Consider the following 23,132-nt stretch of genomic DNA (forward strand, 5'->3'; position numbering starts at 1 on the left):
ATCAATGATCAGTTAGATTCTTAACCCAATATATGAGAAATGTAAGGTCAGACTTTCGACTTAAGCCATGACAGGCATCGGTAGTTGGTCAGAGCCTTAGACCAATATGAATGATATGCAGATAAGTTCCGATTAAATGAAACTCTTTTCTCCTATTTTAGATGTCATGTGTCCCAAGAAATTCCGAAAGGAGTAGAGGATTGGTGGGAAAAGTGCACCGGGGTTGAATTAGCTCGTCATAGACCCGTATGCCAAGCTGACGGCAATGTCAATGAATATCTAAGATGGCCCCTTTCTATCAATTATTTGATCGAGCCTCTTGGCCTTGCCAAGTTTAGCAAGGATTATCATCGGGGTCTTCCTCCATAAAGCCTCCTTCTCCATTATGAGTATAAAATTGTCGTTGGAATAGAATATTTCCTATACTTGCACATCAAATTGCCAAGCGTACTGCCTGACAGGATCCCTCAAGTTTAGATGTGAGGAAGAGAGCAGCTTCTAAAATGATCTCATAAGCACAGAACTCTTAGGCGCCTGCGAATGTTTGACCTAGCCATATGATCGTTACACTAACGTGGTGAGGGCATACTTGGAGACCTAGTGTTGAGCGAAAAACACCAACTTCTTTGACCATGGGGAGGCCGTCATGTCTCTCTTGGATCTTCATTTCATTGACGATCTTTCCCTTCTTGGAGATCGTTATGAGGAGTTTATCCCAGATAATGACATCATACTTGAGGATAAAGTTTATCCCGGCCTTTGAAAGCCGACAGCCTTGAGAAGGCCATTCAAGGAGTTTTGGAAGTTGGCTTCTCTTTAAGGAGGCCCTAAAGTGTGGATCACCCATTTCTTCGATTCAGACAGGGCTATAGGGGAACCAAGCAACCCTATTTTAACTTCAAGTAACAAGCCCCCTGTCCTTAAGGTTGAGATGCCTCCCCGTCCCACAGACCTAATTGATACCATCTACTTGACGTGCTATATTGGGTCCTGAAATTAGGACCGAGTACCTTTATATGGCTTGTGATTTGGGTAAGGCCATAAGCCCAACCCGTCTTATGCAGTATCTATAATGGGCTCAATGTGGCGACTAACACTTCAAAGAGTTTGGGACATGCTCGCATGGGTTTTCCCTCTCCATTATGTTTATAGGTGGCTGGGTGCCTACTTCCAAGCACCTACCATCTAGCAAGCGACATCGATTGCAGTACCTTCCAAATTTTACTGCACTTGTTGGGACACAAGGTTGTTTTTCAATCCGATAATATTGCGAGGAAGCTTTTCCAAGGTGATAAACTTTTTTTCAGGGCAAGCCCTTTCCCATTGGGGGCCCAACTGACCGTCTTTTCAAAGATGAGTATGGATCTCAGGTTGACAATGACCCAACCAGCAATCGGGAGATAATGTATCTCCTAAGTGTTCATGGTGCCATACTCCCACCGAGTTGGCATCAAGAAGATGATCGAATTATACAGTCCTCACCAATGCATATGGCAGCACGGGATGAACTAACACTGCCCCTTATCATTTACAAGCAAATTGGCACTAGAATAGTGTGAAGACTGTGTGGGATTCTTGCACCACGATTAACCATGTGTGCAAGTTCATTGTTCCCCATTATGGAAAATATTGGTACCACGGGTCACAAAGAGGCCATTATGTTCAGTCGATGCAGAACATGCCTATGTTTCGGCTTGATGGGAAGATAGTAACCAATTTTAAGAGTCACATCGCTGATGGCTCTAGCTACTGGACAGTGGAATGAGTTTTCCTTTTGACTGGAACACCCTCAGTGTTGAACATCCTATGGACATTGAGTTCATAGTGGAACAAATGGATGAAGGCAGGGATTCCTTCTATCATCACCTAGCCAAATTGTTTGCCAACTAGCTAGGGGTTCAAGACAGATTTCACACCCTCTCGTTTGAAACATCAAAATGGTGGTTGACCCCAGGCATGCCAAATCCATTAAAAGAAAAGCTAGGACTCCGTCTCCTTTAAGAAAGAGAGCCGAAGAACCTAACCATAAGTTTTGCACATTCAGAGACTAACCCACCGGCTAAGGGTAAAGGAAGGCTCAAAGTCCTTCAGCTTCAAAGGTTCCTTGCAAGGAATCAAATGCTCCATTTATCAAATCGGAACAACATGAAGCCGATCCAAAGGGTAAGGGAAAAAGAAAATTAAGTAGCATCTCGCCTTCAGAGTCATCTCTCAAAGAACCAGCTACCAAATTGGTTTCTAAGGGTAGAACACGGTGCTCTCAATTAACGAACATCTCAAAGGCTCACGTTCATGCAGTCAGTGATCCAAATTCCTCCGAAGAGGAGTGAGAAGGATATACCTCCTAAGAAGTTGAGTCCTTCTCCTTTCCTATACTGAAAAAGCATAGCTAAGAAGAAGAGGATTGAGACGATTGAGTTGGACACCCGTTCTCCATCTCCTATGGCACCATCTTCTCCAGTTCATGGGACAGAACCACAAGGAGAAGGATTTTTTTTGTCTGTGATGAACCAAGCAAGCAACTTCTTTTGATAGTGACGAAGAGCTAATAGATGCGCTAAAAGGTATTCCTGGCTTGCCCAAGCTCCCACTAAGGAGTAGTTAAGGAAAATCAGGCGAATGGCCCCTATGGTTGAGGATATCCCCATGCATTATGATCATGATGTCTAATAGTGGTGTTCTCCCCAGCGTTATAGAGAAAGCTTGTCTCAAGTTGAGGTGTCTGTCAGTATTGTGGCAATAACAAATATTTTGCTTTCATCCAACCTCCACAACCTGAGCTCTCGTTCTTATGTAAGTCTGCCATTCCCTATTTATATACTTCGCATGGACGAAGCCAGCTCCTCAGGTATTTGATTGAACCATCGTCCTGCAATACTTCTTTACATGACTATTTTCATTTCTAACTTTTAGGCTTTCTACAAGGACTTCTTTGCTCATTCCCCCGGAGGATACTCCTGAGCCCATGCTTACCAGCATTGGTGTCGAGACACCATCTACTAATTCTGCTGAGATTCTTATCACTGAAGCAGAAGTCTTGGTTGCTACTCCTCCCTCTACTGAGCCAAGTGAAGTCAATGCCCAACCTCTTTTATTAGCTGAGGCCAACATTTCTACAGCCAATGCTCCCGATTCCAATGAGACTGATGTTGTTCCTCCTCCATTGGTCGAGGTCAATGTTCCTGAGGTGCAGGCCGTTAACCCTGCAACGGATTTGGTCATTGTCCCTGCTCTTCCAGAGGCCTTGGTTCAATTCACGATGAAGTATTCGACAAACCTAGGGGAAGGGCAGAAGAAGATGGGTCAGGAAGTGGTGAGGTTCGTTTTAGATCTTTGGGCAACTATTTATTGGCAGACCTGAGGACAACTTCAACTTCTATGTCTCAACTGATATCAGTTGCAGGTTCATGGGGGGCTAACAAAGAGAAGCTTCGTGAACCGGTGAACAAGATTGTTCAAGATGCCTAAGGAAGTTGCTTTCGCTCAAGAGGCTTTGGTTACTGTGTTCCTTGATGTCATCTCCTCAGGGGAATTGGCAATTGAAAATCATCGAAGTGCTATCCTAGAAACTGATTAAGACTTTTAAGTAGTTAAAGCTAGGGTTGAAGAACTTAAGGCTCAATCTGTAACGGCACAGGTTCACCAACAGATTATGTTGGAGAACATTGCATGGGCAAAAACCTTTCTTGAGGCTCAGAAGAGGGAGCTCCATGTGCAGGAGGCTTACAAGGTTAATCTTAATGACTCACAGTTGTGCAATGTGCGAATAATGTCGCCAAAAATTTCGAGGAATCCTTAAGTAGTCTTAACGAAGCAAAGGAAAACCATGGGACTTCTAGGAAGCAAATGGAGGAGAAGGTGCTGGCATAGGTGCTTTAGGGGTGCTTGATGCACCTTTCCTCTACTTTTTATTTTCTTTTTCTTTTGAGAAGACAAACAGCTTTGTGGTTTTGTGTATATATTTTAACTCTTGGTGGCATGTATAAACTTGCTTATGCTTTTCTTTCCTTTGACATCGAAAATACACATATGTATATTTTTTTCAAGCATCCTATCTCTTGGTTTGGTAGCGTCCATTGCCCTATGAAATTCAAAGGTATTTTCGCAGCGTCCTCATATTTAAACAAACTACACCCCAATTAGTGCTCTGGAAAGGAATAGGGAGGGAATTGTGTTGAAGCCTTCCCTACGACAAAAGAGTAAGTCGATGCTTGGTGCCGTAAGACACTAAGATTTTCTATAGTTTATAGGGATATAGAAAGGACTGTATATAAAAGCCTTCCACACCCTTATAAAAGGTATGGGTAGCTAATGCTTGGTCATTAGACTCTAAGGAGTACTGTCGTTTATAGTCATACAGGAAGGACTATATAAAACCCTTCCACACCCTTAAAATGCTTACAATGGACAATACTTGGAGTCATACGACTCTAAGGAGTACTGTAGTTTATAGTCATACATGAAGTATGTGATGATGCTTTAAGTCATATGTTGTGGACCTAGTTATAGGCATTTAGAGTCATGCATCACGGACCATATAATAAATAGTTTAGAGTCATATATCATAGACAGTTGAAGCCTTATAAAGTTGTGCATTAGGCCTATATATATATATATATATATATATATATATATATATATATATATAAAATAAGTGTCTATATGGTCACATATTTCAGTGTATATAGAATGCATGTACTAGTGTATATATACACAGGATATATATACTTATCAAGGAGGTAGGGGTGCATGTGCATGAGCATAGCAGTGTATATATACATTCATAATTGTATATAACTGATAACAAGCAACTATATACATACACGTATAAACATATCAGTTTATAAATATCGTATAAATACTCACATTAGTCCATATATAACATGCACATATGTGTATTATATATATCTGAGAGTGTGAGTGTTAGTGTGAGTGTGTGTGTGTGAGGTGTTGTGAGTGCGAGTGTGAGTGTGAGTGTGAGTGTGAGTGTGAATGTGTGTGTGAGTGTGAGTGTGAGTGTGAGTGTGAGTGTGAGTGTGAGTGTGTGTGTGAGTGAGTGTGTATGCGTATGTGTATGTGTTGTGAGAGTATGAGTGTGTGTGAGTGTAGTATATAAATCAGTGTACATATACGTTCATAACTGTATAAACTAATAATAAGTGTATATATGGTCATACACATCAATGTATATAAAAATATATATATTAGCGTACTGTATATAAACAGTTATGTACTTTACGTATACACACATATCAGTATATACACATCGTATATATACAGATATCACACACACATATCAATGTATTTTATACATACTAATAACTAATGTATTGTATGGTTATATGTATATGTGTATATATATATATATATATATACACTGAAAATAATGATATATATTGCTATACATTAATACATAAACAAATTGTGCTAATAATTGTATATATCACTGATAATAAGTATATACATGGTCTTATACATTAGTGTATATATAAACCCTTTAAACATATGAATAAGAGTGAGCATATATACATTTTGGTGTACATATATGCTAATAACTGTATAAACTGATAAAAGGTGTCCATATGGTCATTTACATCGATCTATATAGAAATATATGTAAGTACTATCAATGCGTAGGGGTGCATGCATGTGAGCAAATCAGTGTATATATAACTGATAGCAAGTTTATACATAAACGTATAACCATATCAGTATATGCATATCGTATATATACACATTATATATAAATATAAACTGGTAATAAGTACATGGAATGCATGTGCGTGCACATATGCGTGCGTATATACTTTGATATTTGTATATAACTGATAGCAAGCAACTGTATACATAGACGTATAACTATATCAGTATATACATATCGTATATATGTGTATATAAACACACATCTGTCCATACACAACACGTATATATGTGTAATATATATATCTATGAGTGTGAGTGTGACTGTGAGTGTGTGAGTGAGTGTATGTGGATGTAGTATATAACTCAGTGTACATATATACCTTCATAACTGTATATGCACTAATTAATGCGTAAGGGTGTATGTGCGTGCGCATATCAGTGTATATATATATTGATAATTGTAAATAACTGATAGCAAGCAACTGTATATATAAGCGCATAAATATGTCAGTATATACATATTATATATACACACATCAGTCCGTACACAACACGCATATATATGTAATATATAGATATATCTTTGAGTGTGACTGTGACTGTGAATGTGAGTGTGTGTGAGTGAGTGTGAGTGCACGTGTGTGTGTGGGTATATGGATGTAGTATATAAATCAGTGTACATATCATAGATATGCACAGATCAGTCCATACACAACACGCATGTATGTGTAATATATATATCTGTGAGTGTGTGTGTGTGTAAATGTGAGTACGTGTGTGTGTGGGTGTAGTATATAAATCAGTGTACATATATGTTAATAATTGTATATATACAGTCATGCACTTCACACATATACGTATAACAGTATATACACATTGTCTATACAGACATCACACACACACATATCAATGTAATTTTTACACACTAATAATAGTATATATAGCTGATACCTAATGTATACGTACACGCATAAACATATCAGTATATACATATCGTATATATACAAACATCAAAATACACAACAAGCATATATGTGTATATATATATATTTATGTGTATGACCATATATACACTTATTATCAGTTTATATAGTTATTAACGTATATGTACACTGATTTATATACTACACACACACATTTATATATATACTACACATATATGCATGTTGTGTATAGACTGATGTGGGTATATTTACGATATGTTTATGCGTGTATGTATACACTTGCTTGCTATCAGTTATATACAATTATACATGTATATATATAATGATATGCGCACGTGGATGCATTCTTACGCGTTGATTAGTAAATGTATATACATGCATTTTATATACACTGATATATATGATAATATAGACACTTATTAGCAGTTTATATGTATATATATACAGTGTTTACTATACGATATATATATACTGATACATTTATGCGTGTATGTAAACACTTGTCATCATTAATATATATAGTGTTTATATATACGATATGTATATATTGATATATTTATGCGTGTATGTATACACTTGCTATCTGTTACATATACAATGATATGCACACGCATATGCATCCTTATGCATTGATAAGTTCATACATATATTACGTATACACTGATATATATGAGCATATAGACACTTATTATCAGTTTATCGGTTATTAACTTATATGTACACTGATATATATATATATATGCACACTCAAACGCATATGTATAATGTATAAGACCATGTATATACTTATTATCAATGATACATACAATTATAAAAATAATTTGTGTACATATATATATATAGCAATACATATCATTGTTTTCAATGTATATATATATATATATACTGATGCATATAACTATACAATACATTAGTTGTGTGAGTGTGTGTGTAAGTGTGAGTGAGAGTGTGAGTGTGAGCGAGTGTGTGTGTGTGACTGAGAGCGTCAGTGTGAGTGAGTGTGTGTGTGTGTGTGACTGTGCGTGTGACTGTGAGTGTGTGGTACATAAATCAGTGTACATATATGTTAATAATAGTATAAATTGATAGTAAGTGTATATATAGTCATATACATTAATGTATATAGAAATGTATATATTAGTGCATTGTATATATACAATTATGCACTTTACATACACACAAATCAGTATATACACATCACATATATATAGACATAACACTCACACACTCACTTATAATAATGTATTTTTAACACACTAGTAACTGTATATAAAATTGATAACTAATGTTATGTAACGATAATTGCATCAGTAAATAAATATACACTGAAAACAAGGGTATACATTGCTATACATCAATACGTATACAAATTGTGCTAATAACTATATATAGCACTGCTAAGAAGTGTTTACATGGTTTTATGCATTAGTGTATATATAAACCGTTTATACATATGCATATGAGTGTGCGTATATAAATATCAGTGTACATATACGCTAATAACTGTATAAACTGATAATAAGAGTCCTCATGGTCATATATATCAATATTTAAGGGTGCATGTGCGTGCGCATAACAATGTATATATATAACTGATTACAAGTTTATACATACACGAATAAACATATCAGTATATACATTTCATATATATATACACAAACAAATAATGAGTGTCTATATGGTCATATATATTAGTGTATATAGAATGCATGTATTAGTGTATACATACATAGTATATACATACTTATCAACGTGTAAGGGTGCATGTATGTGTACATACCAGTGTACATATACATTGATAATTGTACTTAACAGATAAAAACAATTGTATACATACATATGTAAACATATAGTATATACATATCGTATATATACACACATTAGTCCACACAGAACACGCATATGTGTAGAATATATATCTGTGAGTGTGAGTGTGACTGTGACTGTGACTGTGAGTGTGAGTGAGATTGTGTGAGTGTGTGTTTGTGTGTATATAAGTGTGTGTGGTATATAAATTAGAAAACATATAGGTTACTAATTGTATAAACTGATAATAAGTATATATATATTGTCACAATGTATATAGAAACGTATATATTTTAATACACTAATAACTGTATATATATAGTTATGCATTTTACACACTATGCACTTTACATACAAACATATCAATATATACTCATCGCATCTATACAGACATCACACACACATCAATATTATTTTTACACACTAATAACTATATATATAGCAGATAACTAATGTGCGAGTGTGACTGTGAGTGTGACTGTGAGTGTGAGTGTGAGTGTGAGTGTGAGTGTGAGTGCGAGTATGTGCGTGTGGTATGTGTGTGTGTGTGAAAAAAAAGTTAATAAAATTGCAAACCACAAGTCAAGCTCTAGAAAATTCACTAAATATTTGCATGAATGAAGCAAAAGTGTGTGTGTTAAGAAAACGATACTTAATAAAATTGCAAACCACAAGTAAAGCTCCAAAAATTTCACTCCATATTTGCATGAAAGAAACAAAAGCAGTCCTATAATAGAGAAGAAAGAACCATCAAGCAGATCAAGCTTGCAATATCAAGATCTCAATATCGAATAATGTAAAGAGATCCACCTCTATGATAAGTTGCTTTCATGCTTGTTCATTTACAAGAAAACTCAATGAAGATGAAGCTCATCAATAATAATGAAAACAAGTACAAATAAGATAACAAAGTTACATGGACTATCACAATAGGGTATTTAGCATACCCAATTCATCAAGAGAAGAAACTCATTCTTATGCCTAATTCTACACAAAGTAATAAGGAATTTCGTCAAGGCTAATCAAATTATAGGTGATAGTATATATATTTGTTAGTGTGAGTGTGAGTGCGAGTGTGAAAGAAGTAAGAGCACTAATATATCACTCCATATTTGCATGAAATAACCAAGAGCAGTGCTATACTACAGAAGAAAGAACCATTAAGCAAATCAAGCTTGCAAGATCAAGATCTCAAATATCGAATAACGTAAGGAGATCCGCCTCGATGACAAATTGCTTTCATGCTTGTTGATTTACAGGAAAACTCAACGAAGATGAAGCTCATCAATAATAATGAAAACAAGTACAAATAAGATAAAAAATTTACATGGACTATCACAATAAGGTATTTAGCATACCCAATTCATCAAGAGAAGAAACCCATTCTTATGCCTAATTCTACACAAAGTAATAAGGAATTTCGCCAAGGCTAAACAAATTACAGGTGATAGTATATATATTTGTCAGTGTGAGTGTGAGTGCGAGTGTGAGTGTGAAAGAAGCAAGAGCAGTAATATATCACTCCATATTTGCATGAAAGAAGCAAGAGCAGTGCTATACTACAAAAGAAAGAACCATTAAGCGAATCAAGCTTGCAAGATCAAGATCTCAAATATCGAATAACGGAAAGAGATCCGCCTCGATGACAAATTGCTTTCATGCTTGTTGATTTACAGGAAAACTCAACGAAGATGAAGCTCATCAATAATAATAAAAAAATGTACAAATAAGATAAAAAATTTAGACGGACTATCACAATTGGGTATCTAGCATACCCAATTCATCAAGAGAAGAAACCCATTCTTATGTCGAATTCTATACAAAGTAATATGGAATTTCGCCTAGGCTTAACAGATTACAAGTGATAGTAAATATATATCTGGAATTTCGCCTAGGCTTAACAGATTACAAGTGATAGTAAATATATATCTGTGAATGTGAGTGTGAGTGTGAGTGTGAGTATGTCAATGTATGTGTGTGTGACTGTGAGTATGAGTGTGAGTGTGAGTGTGTGTGAGTGTGTGTGTGTGTATGTAGTTTACAAATCAGTGTACATATACGTTAATAAATTTATAAACTGATAATAACTGTATATATAGTCATATACATATCGTATATATACACACAATAGTCTATACGCAACACACATATATGCATAGTATAAATATCTAAGTGTGAGTATGAGTGTATAAGTGTGAGTGTGTGTGAGTGAGTGTGAGTGTGAGTGTGCGTATAAATGTGAGTGTGAGTGAGTGTGAGTGTGAGTGTGAGTGTGAGTGTGAGTGTGAGTGTGAGTGTGAGTAAGTGTGAGTGTGAGTGTTAATGTGAGTGTAAGTGTGAATATGAGTGTGTGCAGCATATAAAGCAGTATACATATATGTTACTGACTGTATAAACTGATAATAAGTGTATATATGGTCATATACATCAATGTTTATAGAAATGTACATATTATGGTGATATAATGCACTGTATATATACAGTTATGCCTTTTACACATACACACATATCAGTATATATACATACACACACATGTCAATGTATTTGCACACACTAATAACTATATATAGAGCTAATAACTAATGTTTTGTATGGTTATATGCTTTAGTATATAAAAATACACTGAAAACAATGGTAAACATTGCTATACATCAATACATACACAAATTGAGCTAATAACTGTATATATCACTAATAAACCCTTTATACATATGCATACGAGTGTACGAATATACATATCAGTGTACATATGTACTAGCAACTGTATAAACCGATAATAATTGTCTATATGGTCATAAATATCAGTGTATAAAGAAATGTATGTATGCACTATCAATTCGTAAGAGTGCATGTGCGTCTACATATCATTCTATATATAATTGATAGCAAGTTTATACATACGCGTATAAACAAATCAGTATATACATATCGTATACATGCACACTATATATATATATATATATATATATATATATATATATATATATATATATATATATAAACTGCTAATAAGTGTCTATATGGTCATATATATCAGTGCATATAAAATGCATTTATTGGTATATACATACACAATATATACATTTATACTGGTTTATAACTGATAGCAAGCAACTGTATACATACACACATAAAGATATCAGTATACACATATCGTATATATATACACATTAGCCAATTCACAACATGCATATATGTATAGTATAAATATCTGTGAGTGAGTGTGACTGTGTGTGTGTGTGAGTTGAGTGTGAGTGTATAAGCGTGAGTGTGTGTGTGAGTGTGAGTGTGAGTGTGAGTGTGAGTGTGAGTGTGAGTGTGAATGTGAGTGTGAGTGTGTGAGTCCATGAGTGTGTGAGTGTGAGCGTGAGCGTGAGCGTGAGCGTGAGCGTGAGCGTGAGCGTGTGTGTGAGTGTGAGTGTGAGTGTGAATGTGAGTGTGAGTGTAGGTGTGAGTCCATGAGTGAATGTGAGTGAGTGTATGAGTCCATGAGTGAGTGTGAGTATGAGTGAGTGTGTGTATGTGAGTGTGAGTGTGAGTGTGAGTGTGAGTGTGAGTGAGTGTGTGTATGTGTGAGTGTGAGTGTGAGTGTGAGTGAGTAAGTGTGAGTGTGAGTGTGTGTGTGAGAGTTTGTGTGTGTGTGTGTGTGTGTGTGTGTGATTGTTAGTGTGAGTGTGAGTGAGAGTGAGAGTGAGAGTGAAAGTGAGAGTGAGAGTGTTAGCATGAGTGAGACTGCAAGTGAGAGTAAGTATGTGAGTGAGTGTGAATGTGAGTGTGAGTGTAAGTGTAAGTGTATAGAATTGCATGTATTAGTGTATACATACATACTTACACAATATATATGCATTTATCAACAAGTAAGGGTGTATTTACGTGTGCACATCACTGTATATCATTGATAATTATATATAACTGATAACAATCAAGCGTATTACACGCATAAACATATCGTATATATACATACATCAGTCCATACACAATACGCATATATGTGTAGTAGTATATATATATATGTGTGTGTGTGTGTAGAATATAAATCTATGTACATATACGCTATGAATTGTATAAATTGATAATCAGTGATATATACGCTGATTTGTGCACGTACATGCACAATTACGTATTGATAAATTTATACATACATTTTTATATACACTGATATATAGGACCATATAGACACTTATTATCAGTTTATACAGTTATTAACGTATATGTACACTGATATGTATATATGCACACTCATGTTCATATATATAAAGTGTTTATTTATACACTAATGTATAATACCATGTATTACTTATTATGTGTGATAAATACAATTACTAACATAATTTATGTACATATTAATGGATAGCAATACATACTATTGTTTTCAGTATATCTACTGATGCATATAACCATATAATAGATTAATTATCAGCTATATATACAGTTATTAATATGTAAAAAATACATTGATATTTATGTATGTGTATGTGATATGTGTATATATATGATGTGTATATACTGACACGTGTATGTATAAACTGTAAAACTGTATATATACAGTACACTAATATAAACATATCAATATACATTGATGTATCTGACTCTATATATATTTATTATCAGTTTATACAGTTATTAGCGTATATGTTCACTGATTTATATACTACACAAACACACACATATACATATACATATATATATATATACTGCACATATATGCGCGTTGTGTATAGACTGTTGTGAGTATATGTACGATTTGTAAATACTTATATGTTTATGCATGTACTTATACAGTTGCTTGCCATCTGTTATATATAATTGTCAATGTATATACACACTGATATGCGCACGTACAAGCACTTTTACACATTGATATATATATATATATATATATATATATATATATATATATATATATATGGTATATATATACACTAATACATGAATTCTATATACATACAGTCTTTTATATTAGTGTATGTATAAACACTTTATATATATCCATGAGTGTACGTATATACATATCAGTGTATATATACACTAGTAACTGTACAAATTGATAATAAGTATCTATATGGCCATATATATCAGTGTATATAGAAATATATGTTTGAACTTAACGATGCGTAAGAGAGCATGCGCCTGCACATATCAGTGTATATAACTTATAACAAATGTTTATATATACACATAAACAAATCAGTATATACATATCTTATACATACACACTATATATATATATAAACTACTAATAAGTGTCTCTATGATTATACATATCTATGTGTATAGAATGCATATATTAGTGTATACATACATTGTATATATGCACTTATCAACGCGTAAGGGTGTATGTACAGGCACTTATCAATGTAAATCTACATTGATAATTGTATATAATTGATAGCAAGCAAGTGTATACAGACACGCATAAACATATCGTATATATACACACACCAAACTATACACAACACGCATATATGTGTAGCATATATATATATATACATATATATATATATGTATGTGTGCGTGTGTGTGTGTTTGTGTGTGTGTAGTATATAAATCCATATACATATACATTATTAATTGTATAAACTGATAATCAGTGATATATACTCTCTTTTTCATTTAAGGCCACCCATGAGGAAGAAAGAGAAGCACTAATGAGGGTTTTCAAAGTTCGAATACACACAATATAGCCGCTTTCAGAACCAAGTATCCATATCTGGAGAAAGAGTGCCCCTCCCGAGGACCACCTGTTCGCTGGTAAATAATCCTCGGTCCAACCGATGCACCCAATCTAGCACCCAAAAACTGGACATCATGGTCTCTCGAATAAAAACTACATTGATACGTGTGTGTGATGTTTGTATATATAACGTATGTGTGTTTGTGTAAAGTGCATATTTATATATATACAGTGTACTAATATATACATTTCTATATACATTAATGTTTATGACCATATATATACATATATAGTAGCTTGCTATCAGTTATATAAAATTATCAATGTATATATACACTGATATGGGTATGCACATGTACCTTAACGAGTTGATAAGTGCATATATATTATGTATGTATACACTAATTAATACACGTATTTTATACACATCAGATAATATACATGTACGTATCAATGTGCATGCGCATTACAGTGTATATATACATTGATAATTGTATATGACTGATAGCAAGCAACTATGTACATATATGCATAAACATATGAGTATATATATATCATATATATACAGACATCAAGCCATACATAACACGCACATATGTGTAGTATATATATCTGTGAGTGTGAGTGTGAGTGTGTGTGTGTGTTTGTGTGTGAGTGATTGTTTAACGATTGTGTGTGTGTGTGGTATATAAATCAATGGACATATACGTTAATAACTGTATAAATTGATAATAAGTGCATATATGGTTATATACTTTAATGTATATAGAAATGCATATATTAATGCATTGTTTATATACAGTTATGCACTATACACATACACACATATCAGTATACACATCAGTATACACATATCATATATACAGACATCGCACACACACAGGAAAGTATTTTTTACACACTACTAACTGTATATATAACAGATAACTAATGTATTGTATTGTAATATGCATCAGTATAACTAATGTATAGCAGATAACTAATGTATTATATGGTTCTATATACTGAAAAAAATGATATATATTGCTTTACATCAATACGTATAGAAATTGTGCTGATCACTATATATATCACAGATCATAAGTATATACATGGTCTTATACATTAGTTTAAATATATACCGTCTAGACATATGCATATGAGTGTGCGTATAAACATATCAGCGTATATATAAGCTAATAACTATATAAATTAATGTATTGTATGATCATATATATAAATATAAATAGAAATGCATGTATGCACTATCAATGCATAAGGGTGCATGTACGTACGTATTTCAATGTATATATATATTGATAATTATATATAACTGATAGCAAACATACATACACGCATATATATATCACTATATACATATCGTATATAAACAGACATCAGTCTATACACCACATATGTGTAGCATATATTTTTGTGATTGTGATTGTGAGTGTGAGTGTGAGTGTGAGTGTGAGAGTGTGAGTGTGAGTGTGAGTGTGAGTGTGTGAGTGAGTGTGAGTATGAGTGTGAGTGTGTGAGTGTGAGTGTGAGTGTGAGTGTGTGTATCTGTAGTATATAAATCAGTATACATATACGTTAATAACTGTATAAACTAATAATAAATGTGTATATAGTCATACACCGCAATGTATATAAATATGTATATATTAGTGCACTATATATAGACAGTTTTTATTTTACACAAACATATCAATATATACACATCATATAGATACAGACATCACATACATCAATGTATTTTTTATACACTAATAACTGTATGTAGCTGATAACTAATGTGTGATATAGTTATATGCATCAGTATATATATATATATATACACTGAAAGCAATGATATATATTGCTATACATCAATATGTACACAAATTGTGTTAATAATTGTATATATCACCGATAATAAGTATATACATGGTCTTATACATTAGTCTATACATAAACCTTTTATACATATACATATGAGTTTGCGTATATATATATCAATGTTCATATACGCTAATAATCGTATAAACTGATAATAAATGTCTATATGGTCATATATATCAGTGTGTAAAAAAATGTACGTATGTACTAACAATGCGTAAAAGTGCATATTTGTGCGCATATCAGTGTATAAATAATTGATAGCAAGTTTATACATACATGTATAAACGTATTAATATAGACATATCGTATATATATACACACTACATATATATAAATTGATAATAAGGGCCTATATGGCTAAATACATCAGTGTATACAGAATGCATGTATTAACGTATACATACACAGTACATATGCACTTATCAATACGTAAAGGCACTTGTGCATGCGCATACCAGTGTATATAAACATTGATAATTGTATATAACTGATAGCAAGCAAACTATATATATGCAACCATAAACCTATCAGTATATACATATCGTATATATAGACACATCAATCTATACACAACATGCACATATGTATAATATATATAACTGTGAGCGTTAGTGTGAATGTGAGTGTGTGTGCGAGTGTGAACCTGAGTGTGAGTGTGTGTGAGTGAGTGAATGTGTCAGTGTGAGAGTTTGTGTGAGTGTGATCGTGTGTGTGTAGTATATATATCAATGTAAGTGTGTGTATAGTATATATATATATCAGTGTTCGTATACGTTAATAACTATAAACTTATAATACGTGTATATTTGGTCATATACATCAATGTAACTAGAAATGTATATATTAGAGCGTTGTATATATACAGTCATGCACTTTACACACATATAAGGATATGCACATCATATATATACATTAATCAAGCACACACACATATCAATGTATTTTATACACCCTGAAAACTGTATATATAGTTGATAACCAATGTATTGAAAGGTTATATGCATCAGTATATATACATACACTGAACACAATGGTATATATTGCTATCCATTAATACGTACACCAATTGTGCTAATAATTGTATATATCATTGATAATAAGTATATATGTAGTCTTATACATTAGTGTATATATAAACCATTTGTACATATGTATTTGAGTGTGCGTATATATATATCAGTGTACATATACGCTAATAATTGTATATGAACATATTAGTGTAAATCGAAATATATGAAATGCATAAGGATGCATATGTATGCGCATATCAGTGTATATAAAAATGATAGCAACTTATACATACACGTATAACTATATCAGTATATACATAGCATATATATACACTATATATATATATAATCAGCAAATACATATCTATATGATCATATATATCAGTGTCCATAGAATGCATCTATTAGTGTACACATACACAGTATAGATGTACTTATCAACGCCTACAGGTGCCTGGATGTGTATACCAATGTATATATACTTTGATAATTGTATCTAATTGATAGCAAGCAAATATAACATACACGCATAAACATATCAGTACATACATATCGCATATATATACACATCAACGTAAGGATGCATGTGCATGTACGTAGCAGTGTATATACATTGATAATTATACATAACAACAGATAAAAAGCAACTGTATACATACAGACATAAACATATCAGTTTATACATATCATATAAATACACACATTACTCCACACACAACACGCATATATGTGCAGTATATATATTTGAGTATGAGTGTGAGTGTGAGTGTGAGTGAGTGTGAGTGTGAGTGTGAGTGTGAATGTGTATGTGTGTGTGTAAGTGTGAGTGTGAGTGAGTGTGAATGTGTGTAAGTGTGAGTGTGTGGTGTGTAGTATATAAATCAAAGTACATATACGTTGATAATTGTATAAACTGATAATAAGTGCATATATCAATATATATTGAAAGGTTAAATGCATCAATTTATATATATACTAACATCAGTCAATATATAACACGCACATATGTGTAGTATATATATCTGAGTGTTAGTGTGATTGTGTGTGTGTGAGGTGTGTGTGTGAGTGAATGTAAGTGTAAGTGTAAGTGTGAGTATGGGTGTGAGTGAGGGAATGTAAGTGTAAGTGTAAGTGTGAGTGTGGATGTGAGTGTCTACGTGTGTAAGTGTGAATGAGTGAGTGTGAGTGTGTGTGAATGAGTGAGTGTGAGTGTGTGAATGAGTGAGTGTGTGTGTGACTGTGTGTGAGTATGAGTGTCGGTGTGAGTGTGAGTATGAGTGTTAGTGTGAGTGTGTACATGTGAGTATGAGTGTCAGTGTGAGTGTGTGTGTGCCATATAAATCAGTGTACATATACGTTCATAACCGTATAAACTGATAAATAGTGTATATATGGTCATACACATCAATGTATGTAAAAAACTATATATTAGTGCAGTGTATATAAACAGTTATGCAGTTTACATATACACACCTATCAGTATATATGTTTGTGACTGTGTTTGTGTTTATGTTTGTGAGTGTGAATGTGAGTGTAAGTGTGTATGTAGTATATAAATTAGTGTACATATACATTAATACATGTATAAATTGAAAATAAGTGTTTATATTGTCATTTACATCAATATATATATATCAGTGTACATATACATTAATACATGTATAAATTGAAAATAAGTGTACATATGGCCATTTACATCAATGTATATAGATCAGTGTACATATACGTTAGTACATGTATAAATTGAAAATAAGTGTATATATGGCCATTTTTATACATAATAAAATTGTAAACCACAAGTAAAGCTTCAGAAAATTCAATCCATATTTGTATGAAAGAAGCAAGAGTGTGTGTTAAGAAAAAATTATATAATAAAATTGCAAACCACAAGTAAAGCTTTAAAAAATACACTCCTTATTTGCATGAAAGAAGTAAGAGCAGTACTAAACTAGAGAAGAAAGAACCATTAAGCAAATCAAGCTAGCAAGATCAAGATCTCAAATATCGAATGACGTAAGGAGATCCGCCTAGATGATAAGTTGCTTTCAGGCTTGTTGGTTAATAAGAAAACTCAATGAAGATGAATCTCAACAATAATAATAAAAACAAGCACAAATAAGATAAAAAATTAACATGGATTATCACAATTGGGTATTTAGCATACCCAATTCATCAAGACAAGAATTCCATTTTTATGCCTAATTTTATACAAAGTACTATGGAATTTCGCGAGGCATATCAGATTAGAGGTGATAGTATATATATTTGTGAGTATCAGTGTGATTGTGAGTGAGTGTGAGTGTGAGTGTGAGTGTGTGTGTGAGTGCGAATGTGTGTGTATGTGTGAATGTGAGTATGAGTGTGAGTGTGAGTGCGTGTGTGTAGTATAAAAATATACACTGATTTTAATACTATACACACGCACTCACACTCAGGTATACGTATACGCCAATAAAGGCATAAACTGATAATATTCGCTAATAACTGTATAAACTGATAATAAGTGTCTATATAGTAATATATATCAGTATATATAAAAATGTATGTACGCACTATCAATGCGTAAGGAAGCATGTGTATACATAATAAACATATCAGTATATGCATATCTTATATAGACAAACTGTATATATATATATATATATATATGCTATTAATAATATATATAGAATGCATGTATTAGTATACACATATATAATATATATATACTTATCAACGCATAACGGTGCATGTGCGTGTGGCATATTTGTGTATATATACATTGATGATTGTATATAACTGATAGCAAGCAATTGTATATATACTCGCATAAACATATCAATATAAACACATCGTACATATGCACATACAGTCCATACACAACACGTAAACATGTATAGTATATATATCTGTGAGTGTGTATGAGTGTGACTGTGAGTGTGTATGAGTGTGACTGTGAGTGTGTATGAGTGTGAGTGTGTGTGAATGTGTGTGTGTATGAGTGTGAGTGGTGAGTGTGAGTGTAAGTGTGAGTGAGTGTGTAGTATATAAATTAATGTACATATACGTTAATACTGTATGAACTGATACATCAATATATATAGAAATATATATATTAGCGCATTGTATTGATATAGTTATGTACTTTACACATATACACATCAGTATACACACATCGAATATATACAAACATCACACACACACATATCAATGTATTTCTTACACACTAATAGCTGTATATACACTGAAAATAATGATATATATTGTTATACATGCGTACACAAATTGTTCTAATAATTGTATATATCACTGATAATAATAATACATGGTCTTATATATTAGTGTATATATAAACCCTTTATACATGTACATATGAGTGTACATATACAAATATCAGTGTACATATTATCAGTTTCTACAAAAACTGCAAGCAAAAATATACATACACGCATAAACATATCAGTATATATATCGTATATATGCACACATCAATCCATACACAATACGCATATATGTGTAGTATATATATCAATCCATACACAATACGCATATATGTGTAATATATATATATCTGTAAGTATGAGTGTAAGTGTGACTGCGACTGCGAGTGTGAGTATGAGTGTGAGTGTGAGTGTGACTGCAACTGCGACTGCGAGTGTGAGTGAGTGAGTGTGTGTGTGTGTGTGTGTATGAGTTTGAGTCTGAGTGTGTGTGAGTAGTATATAAATCAGTATACATATACGTTAGTAACTGTATAAAATGATAGTAAGTGTATATATAGCCATATACATAAATGTATATAAAAATGTATATGTTAGTGCACTGTATATAGACAATTATGCACGTTATACATACATATCAATAAATACACATCGTATATAAACAGACATCACACACACATCAATGTATTTTTTACACACTAATAACCCTTTATATATAGCAGATAACTAATGTCTTGTATGTGTACACTGATACATGCATTCTATCTACATTAATATATATGACCAAAGAGACATTTATTAGCAGTTTATATAGATATATACAGCATGTATATATAAGATACATATATACTGAATGATATATATGATCATATAAGCACCTATTATCAATTTATACAGTTATTAACGTATATCTACATTACTGACATGTAGGCACACTGATATGCACATGTATATATGTACACTAATGTATAAGACCATGTAATATACTTATTATCAATGATATATATAGTTATTAAGACTATTTGTATATGTATTGATTTATAAAAACATATACTATTGTTTTCAGTGAATATTTATATATATATATATATATATATATATAAAAATTCTGATGCATATAACCATACAATACTTTAATTATCAGCTATATATACACTTGTTAGTGTGTAAAAAATATATTGATGTGTGTGTGTGATGTTTGTATATATATATGAAGTGTATATACTGAAATGGGTGTATGTATAAAATGCATAACTGTATAAATATAGACCAAATTACATACATTCATATACACATTCATGTATATGACCATACATACACTTACTATCAGCTTATACACACACATAACATATATATATATTACACATAAATGTGTGTTATTAATGTATATATACACAGGATATATGCATACAGATGCACCCTCACGCGTTGTTAAGTGCATATATATTGTGCATGTAGTATACCAATGCATACATTGTATATACACTGATATATATGACCATATAGATACTTATTAGCAGTATATATATATAGTGTGTATATATATATATAGATATATATAGTGTGTATATATATATATATATATATATATATCAGTTATGTGTATATATAGTATGTACATACATTTTTACATGCACTGATATATATGACCATATAGACACTTATGCAAACAGCATAAGTGTTTATAAACAGCATGTATGCAAATATACACTAATTACTGTATAAACCCTTTATACATATCAGTGTATATAGAAATGAATGTATGTGTACATAGAAATTAACATATACACTACCAAATATGTAAGGGTACATGTGCGTGAGCATATCAGTATATAAATAACTAATAGCAAGTGTATACATATACACATAAATATATCAATATATACATATATGATATATATACACTGCATATATATATATAAACTGCTAATAAGTGTCTCTATGGTCATATATGTGTATAGGATTCATGAATTATTGTACACATACAGAGTATAAATGCACTTATCAACACGTAAGAGTGCATGGGCATGTGCATATCAATGTATATATACATTGATAATTGTACATAACTGACTGCAAAAAATTGTATACAAACTCCGATAAACATATCAATATACAAATATCATATATATATACACACATCAATCCATACACAACATGCAAATATATGTAGTACATATATCTATGAGTGAGTATGTATGAGTGCGAGTGCGAGTGTGAGTGTGTGTGAGTGAGTGTGTGCGTATAGCACATAAATCAGTATATATATATGTTAATAATTGTATAAACTGATATATCAAAGTAAAAAGAAATATTTATATTAGTGCATTGTATAAATACAGATATGCACTTTACACAAACACATATCAGTATATACACATCGTATATATACCGACATCACACACATATCAACGTATTTTTCACAAACTAATAACGATATATATAGCTGATAACTAACGTACTTGGTTATGTGCATCAATATATATATATATATATATATATATATATATATATATTAACATTGTTATACATCAATACATACATAAATTGTGCTACTAACTTTATAAATATCACTGATAATAAGTATATACATGGTCTTTTACATTAGTGTATATATAAACCCTTTATACATATGCATATGAGTATACATATACACTAGTATCTGTATAAGCAATATGTATGAAAATATACGCTAATTATTGTATAAACCCTTTATACATATCAGTGTATATAGAAATGAATATATCTATATATATAAAAATTAATGTATGCACTACCAATATGTAAGGGTACATGTGCGTATGTATATCAGTGTATATATAACTGATAGCAAACGTATACATACACATAAACATATCAGTATATACATATATTATATATACACACTGCATATATATATATATAAACTGCTAATAAGTCTCTCTGGTCATATATATCAATGTATATAGGATTCATGTATTATTGTACACAAACAAAGTATATATGCACTTAT

At 32.2% G+C, this 23,132-nt stretch overlaps 1 long non-coding RNA gene across 14 annotated transcripts in view; it reads right to left on the minus strand.

Moving 5' to 3' along the window:
- LOC110006477 (uncharacterized) overlaps positions 1–23,132 on the minus strand; it is an 82,284-nt gene that overhangs the window by 40,381 nt on the left and 18,771 nt on the right. For 3 of the 14 annotated variants that reach the window (XR_016048277.1, XR_016048274.1, XR_016048270.1), the window contains one exon: positions 13,750–14,178. The exons of the other annotated variants lie outside the window; for them this stretch is intronic. This is a non-coding gene — a long non-coding RNA (uncharacterized LOC110006477). Of the gene's footprint in view, positions 1–13,749; positions 14,179–23,132 lie in introns of those variants that run through there. 14 annotated transcript variants of the gene reach the window in all.

Source organism: Amborella trichopoda, chromosome 13 (assembly GCF_054954075.1).
Source record: "Amborella trichopoda isolate Santa Cruz 75 chromosome 13, AtrichopodaSantaCruz75HAP2 v2.0, whole genome shotgun sequence".
In the NCBI taxonomy this organism is placed as follows: domain Eukaryota; kingdom Viridiplantae; phylum Streptophyta; class Magnoliopsida; order Amborellales; family Amborellaceae; genus Amborella; species Amborella trichopoda.